A 7,111-nucleotide genomic window follows, 5' to 3' on the forward strand; every position below is an offset into this window, starting at 1 on the left:
ACAGAGTGAGACTCCAACTCAAAAAAAAAAACAATCTAGCCAGTAGAAAACTGCCACTTCCCCACAACCCAAAAAAGCAGTGAAGTCAAATGTAAAAACAGTGATTATATGTTTCTATGATGTGAAAGAGACTGTACACTTGGAATTTGTTCCTCCAGATCCAACAGTTAACCAAAGTTTTTATCTGGAAATTTTGAGAAGATGTGTCACGATTTGTGGAAGAGATGTCCCGAGCTGTGACAAACAGGTGACCGGTTCTTCCACCATGACACACACCTGCCCATACCCCGCTGAGTGTTCTGCAGTTTTTGATCAGCAGGACCCTCATGCCCCACACTCCCTATTCACCTGATCTCACCCCAAGCAACTATTTTGTTTCCGCAGATGAAAAAAGTCCTCATAGGAAAACATTTTGACCATGTGAAAAAGGTGAAACAAAAAAACAGTAGAAGCACTAAAAGGCATCAAAATTGTTGACTTCAAAAACTGCTTTGAGCAGTGGAAAAAGTGTCTTGATGGGTGCCTTGCACCAAACAGGAAGTACTTTGAAGGTGACCAAAGTTTAAACATATAAGAATAAATACATGGCCAAGCTCGGTGGCTCAGCCTGTAATCCCAGCTCTGGGAGGCCAAGGCAAGTGGATTACCTGAGCCTGTGGGTTCGAGACCAGTCCAGGCAACTTAGCGAGACCTCATCTCTACAATAAATCAAAAATTAGCTGGGTGTGGTAGCATGTGGCTGTGGTTCTGTCTACCTGGAAGGCTGAGGTAGAAGGATCCCCAGAGCCCAACAGGTGGATGCTGGGGTGGCAGGCTGAGGTAGAAGGATCCCCAGAGCCCAGGAGGTAGAGGCTGCGGTGGGCGGGAGCGGCCACTGCACTCCAGTCTGGGTGACAGAGTGAGACTCCAACTCAAAAAAAAAAAAAAGGGGGTATTTAAGAAAAATACTTTAAAATTAGGCTGAGTGCAGTGGCTCATGTCTATAATTCCAACACTGAAGGCTGAGGCAGGAGAATCACTTGAGCCCAGGAGGTCAAGACCAGCCTTGGCAACACAGTGAGATATCATCACTACAAAAAATAAACAAATTTGATAGGCATGGTGGTGCACTCCTAGTCCCAGCTACTGGAGAAGGCAGAAACAGGAGCATTATCTGAGCCCTGCATGTAGAGGCTACGATGAGCCATGATCATGCCGCTACACTCCAACCTGGGTGTCAGAGAGAGACTGACTCAAAAAAAAAAAAAGTACTTTAAAATTAATATCCCATTACTGTGATTATTCATGGCTCTTAATAATCTACAGCAGCACGCCACCCACCAGACCATGGTATTCTGCTTTATTCTTAGGGCCTGTGTATTGCTCTCAATTTGGGGAATGGAAATCATGAGGATCATTTTACAGCAGCCGCTTACTGTTTGTTTGACTGGGATCTAAGTCAATTTCATAGAAGCTTTTTTATCTAAGAATATAAATTGTAGGATCTCATTTTATTCAAAACGTTAAAAGATCATGAAATAAAGCTACTTTCCTTTTGGCATTAGGATAGATAAACGCACACCTATTAAATGGAGCATGGTCTTCTTGATAGTAAATTTAACCTATGGGTACATTCATTTGATAGTATTCACTCAGGCTTTAAATATCCTCTAATTCCTTTGAGAGGGTGAAGCTAAGAACTCCATCACATGACTGTCTGGATTTCTGAAATGCTAAGGCTTTATAAAAGCCTTATGGATTCTGAGTAATAATAAAGCAAGTGCTGGCTTGCTAAGTAGGATAATCTGATCCATGCACTATATAAACCAGCATGTAATTTTAGATACTGTAGTTTTATATCACAGATGACTCCATGTTCTTCAAAAGAACTTGCCTAATTATAAGAGTATATGTCTTTGGAAAGTAAATTCCTTTTGATATTTAAATGAGCTTAAGATTTCATATGAACACTCTTTTACTTATAAATTTTTATTTCAAATTAAGGTATTTGTCACATTTCTCTAGTCACAAAAAATATAGTGGGCAAAATACTCCAGAATTGAAAACGATTGCCATTTCATTGCAACCACTTTCAAGAGATGTTTATTACTGAATAACTAGGAAAAAATAGAAATTATAATTTTACTTGTTAAATTAATCCCATTCATTATTTATTTGTTTGTTTATTTTTTGAGTTGGAGTCTCACCCTTGTCATCCAGGCTGGAGTGCAGCGGCACACTCATGGCCACCGCAGCCTCCACCTACTGGACTTAGGCGATCCTTCCGCCTCAATCTTCCAAGTAGCTGGAACTACAGATGCACGCCACCACGCCCAGCTAATTTTTATGATTTATTGTAGAGATGAGGTCTCACCAAGTTATCCAGGCTGGTCTCAAACCCGTGGGCTCAGGCAGTCCTCTTTCCTCGGCCTCCCAAAGTGCTGGGATTACAGGCTGAGCCACCGAGCCCTGCCTCATTATTTAATTTAAAAAATATGTTCAGGCCAGGCTCGGTGGCTCAGCCTGTAATCCTAGCACTTTGAGAGGCCAAGGCGAGTGTATTGCCTGAACCCGCGGGTTCAAGACCCACCCAGGCAACTTGGAGAGCCCTCGTCTCTACAATAAATCAAAAATTAGCCGGGCGTGTTAGCGCACACCTGTATTTCTGGCTACTTGGAAGGCTGAGGTGGAAGGATCGCGGGAGCCCAGCAGGGTGACATTGCAGCTGCCGGGAGCCTGACACTGCACTCCAGTCTGGGTGACAGAGTGAGACTCCAACTCAAAAAAAAATATTTTTAAGCATCTGTTTTGTACTAGGTACTTTACTAGATATTAGGTACACTCTTGAGAAAGAAGACAAAGTAGCAAAATAGAACATTGAACAACTTCGTTTATATATAGTCTTCCTGCTGACCCTTATACACCTTATTCTTTGCACTTCATTCATTGACCTCTCACTCAGAATATATTTCCTTGAAACTTTATGCCTCTTTCAAACATCCTCATTTATCTGATTTCTTGGCTTACTGAAACTGAAAGAGGATTGCTACTGAAGTCTTATAGACTGACAATGTACATGATAACCAGCAAATTCACACAGAAGCCACACTTGCCAGGAGATCACAATAATCGTTTAAAATAGTATTCCTCTGGCTCTTCCCTGATCTGCTGCATGAGAGCATTCATCCTTCCTACCCTTCAGTTCCTTCCCAAATGCTTCCCTGAGGATAATATTTTAACCAGAGTTTCTTGAAATGGTGGTCTTCTCCGTTTCCTGATCGTTATAAGTACCATCCTACAACCACAGATGGCAGCTAATAGCATTATGACCAATGCCTGCCTAATCTGGACCCACTATCTCTGTAGTGTTGAGCTTTCTCAATCGCCACAGAGATTAGAGTATAACTTCTCCTATTGGGTAGACTAAACTGCTGTGGTCATAGTATGCAACAAATAATGCAGTGATTGAAGAATATAGAAATGTATTTCTTTTTCACAATTGATAAATTCAGCAAACTGTTGTTCAGAAATCTTCACAAGAACAATGAGTAATGAAGAAGCTTTACTCAACCTTGAAAGTCTCTTGGGCCATTGTCAGTCTATAAACCCCATCCCAGTGGTACACATTTTCTTTTTTTTTTTTGAGTTGGAGTCTCACTCTGTCGCCCAGGCTGGAGTGCAGTAGCCGCTCCCGGCCACCGCAGCCTCAACCTGCTGGGCTCCGGCGATCCTTCCACCTCAGCCTTCCAAGTAGCTGGAACTATAGGCGTGTGCTACCACTCCCGGCTAATTTTTTATTTATTGTAGAGATGAGGTCTCACCAAGCTGCCCAGGCAGGTCTTGAACCCACGGGCTCAGACAATCCACTCACCTCAGCCTCTCAAAGGCATGGGATTATAGGCTGAGCCACCGAGCCCGGCTGGTACACATTTTCAAAACTATTGAAGAGCTCTGACTCTGCCCATCTTCAACATATAGACTCCAAGGTTGCCCTGCTCCCTGCCATCCCAGCCAGCAGGAAAGAAGAGCTAGTACAGGAGACATGCTCCACTTTTCAAAAACCTCACCTCTTGTTCTGTAGGTAGGAACCAAATACATGACCCGCCTACCTGCAGTGGTGGGCAAGGAGCCACACTCTGTCATTATGCCTTTGAATGGACACCAATAGGTTACTGCCATACTGCTTCAGTGTCCTAGACCTTTTATTGTAGCCCTTGCTCTAACATCCAGAGCAGGTCAGGACATCATTGGTCACATAGTCTGTTCCAGCTCTTCCCTAGGCAGCTCCCTGACCCATCCTTAAAAACAACTTCTCTGAACATTTACTACCCTTCTCAAGTGCACTTCCCTAGCTGTGCACAGTGGCTCATGCCTATAATACCAACTCTTTAGAAAATCAAGGCAGGAAGATCACTTAAGACCAGGAGTTCGAGACTAGCCTGGGCAATAGAGCAAGACTCTGCATCTCCAAAAAAAATAAAACAAAAAACTTTAAAAATAAAAAATAATTTTTTTTAAAAATGCACTTCCCTTCCCACCCATGCCCAGGCTTAACAGCTGACTTGCCCTCCTGCTGTAGAGTGGAGGCAGAAGCCCTCACCTGTGAACCCTTCAACCATCTTCCTGACACAGCCACTCTCTTCTTCCTTTTCTTCACTCCCAGAGGAAGATGCATCCCTGCTTCTTTCCTGAGCCCACTCTTTTTTCTATCTATGTTTTTAATCTTATTCCTGTATATTTCATCCAAGATCTTGTTCCATTAAATATCCCTGCTTTCTCATAATTTGAATCTCATTATCTCTCCAGTAAAGTTAAATCCTTGAGAACATAAACATGCTTTCATGATGTCTCATACTATTTTTTATTCCCCTTCTCCTTAAAAAAAAAAAAACAACTTTTAGAAGATTAGTTTATATTTACTCATCATGTTTTTACCTCCTATCTGCTTTCTAGCCTTTTGCAGTCCTTACAGAAAGGAGTACAGTAGTAAGCTATGTATAGCTCCATATTCAACAGTTCATCAACACACATTTATTGAGCACCTTTTGTGCATAGGGGATTCAGCAGTGAGCAAAAAAGTCTGCCCTCTAGGGGTTTACATTCTAGTAGAGAAAAGCAGGGGTAAAATAACAAAACAATTATTTGTAGACATATCTGTGATATCTCATACATGCTAAAGAGAAAAATAAAGCAGGATGAGAGTTAGGAGGATTTTGATATTTTAAGCAGGGTGGTCATACCTCAAAATAGTAAGCACCATCTACAATAAACCCACAGCCAGCATATTGCTAAATGGACAAAAACTGGAAGCATTTCCCCTGAAAACCAGAACAAGACAAGGCTGCCCACTATCACCCTTCCTGTTCAACATTGTATTGGAAGTCCTAGCTAGAGCATTTAGACAAGAGAAGGAAATCGGGGTACTCAAATAGGAAAAGAAGTCACATTATCCCTCTTTGCTGACTACATGATTACATACCTTGAAAATCCAAAAATCTGTCAAAAACCTTCCTGCACTGATAAAGGACTTTGACAAAGTCTCAGGGTACCAAAATAAATGTCAAAACACAGTCACGTTCTTATACACCAACAACAAACAGGCAGAGAACTAAGTAAAAAGCACGATCCCATTCACCATAGCCACACAAAAAAAAATGAAATAACTCGGCATCTTCCTAACCAGAGAAGTGAAAGACCTTTACAGTGAAAACTAAAAACACTGCTCAAAGAAATCCGAGAAGACACAAATGGAAAAATATTCCATGCTTATGGATAGGAAGGATTAACACTGTTAAGATGTCTATTCAACTAAGGGCAATCTACAGATTCAGTGCAATACCCATTAAATTACCAACATCATTCTTCTCAGACCTGGAAATGACCGTACAGAAATTCATATGGAAACATAAACAACCACGAATAGCCAAAACAATCCTTAGCAAAAGAAACAAAGCAGGAAGTATCACAGTTCCAGACTTTAAACCTTACTCTAAGGCTATGACAATCAAAATACCCTGGTATTAGTACAAGAACAGGCATATAGACCAGAACAGAATAGAGATTCTGGAAGCAAAATCTCAATTTCTCAACAAACTCATCTTCGATCAAAGCCTCCACCAACAACCATTGAGGAGAGGAGAACCTATTCAGTAAATGGTGCTGGGAAAACTGACTTACCACATATAAAAGATTGAAACAGGACCCCTACCCCATCACCATACAAAAAAAATCAACTCTAAATGAATCAAAGACCTAAACATAAAACCTCAATCTAAGCCGGGTTCGGTGGCTCAGCCTGTAATCCTGCGCTTTGGGTGGCAGAGGTGAGTGGAGTGCCTGAGCCCGCAGGTTTGAGTCCCACCTGGCCAACTTGGTGAGTCCTCATCTCTACAATAAATCAAAAAATTAGCCGGGCGTGGTAGCATGCGCCTGTTGTTCCAGCTACTTGGCAGGCTGAGCAGAAGGATTGCCGGAGCCCAGCAGGTTCAGGCTGCGGTGGCCAGGAGCATGCCACTGCACTCCAGCCTGGACGACGGAGTGAGACTCCAACTCAAAAAAAAAAAAAAAAAAAGACCTCAATCTATAAGAATCTTAGAAAACGTACGGGTCACCCTTACAGAAGTCAGAGTAGGCAACTGATTCTTGCTCAAAACCCCAGATGTCCATGCCATAAGAGATAAAATAGACAAATGGGATTTCATCAAACTGAAAAGATCTGCAAAACAAAAGAAACCATCAAGAGAGCAGGGAGATAGTCCAAAGAACATGGGAAAAAATATTTGCCAACCGTTTATCTGACAACGGCCAAACATCTAGGATCTACAAGGAACTCAAATGTGCTGAAAGGAAAAAACCAAATATCCCCATTAAAAAGTGGGCAAAATCAGGCACAGTGACTCAAGCCTGTAATTTCAGCACTTTGGGAGACCGAGGCGAGAGGATTGCCCAAGTCCAAGGGTTCGAGACCAACCTGAGCAACTTGGCGAGACCTTATCTCTATAATAAATCAAAAAAATTAGCTGGGCGTGGTGGTGCATGCTTGTAGTTTCCAGCTACTTGGAAAGCTGAGGCGGCCAGGCTCGTTGGCTCAGCCTGTAATCCTGCACCTTTGGGAGGCTGAGGTGAGTGGATT

The 7,111-nt window shown here is 42.2% G+C and overlaps 1 protein-coding gene across 1 annotated transcript in view; it reads left to right on the plus strand.

Annotated features, from left to right (window-relative positions):
* REEP3 (receptor accessory protein 3) overlaps positions 1–7,111 on the plus strand; it is an 81,596-nt gene that overhangs the window by 36,234 nt on the left and 38,251 nt on the right. The gene's annotated exons all lie outside the window — the stretch shown is intronic.

Source organism: Carlito syrichta, unplaced genomic scaffold (genome assembly GCF_000164805.1).
Source record: "Carlito syrichta isolate Samal-C Ts95f unplaced genomic scaffold, Tarsius_syrichta-2.0.1 Scaffold302087, whole genome shotgun sequence".
Taxonomy (NCBI): Eukaryota; Metazoa; Chordata; class Mammalia; order Primates; family Tarsiidae; genus Carlito; species Carlito syrichta.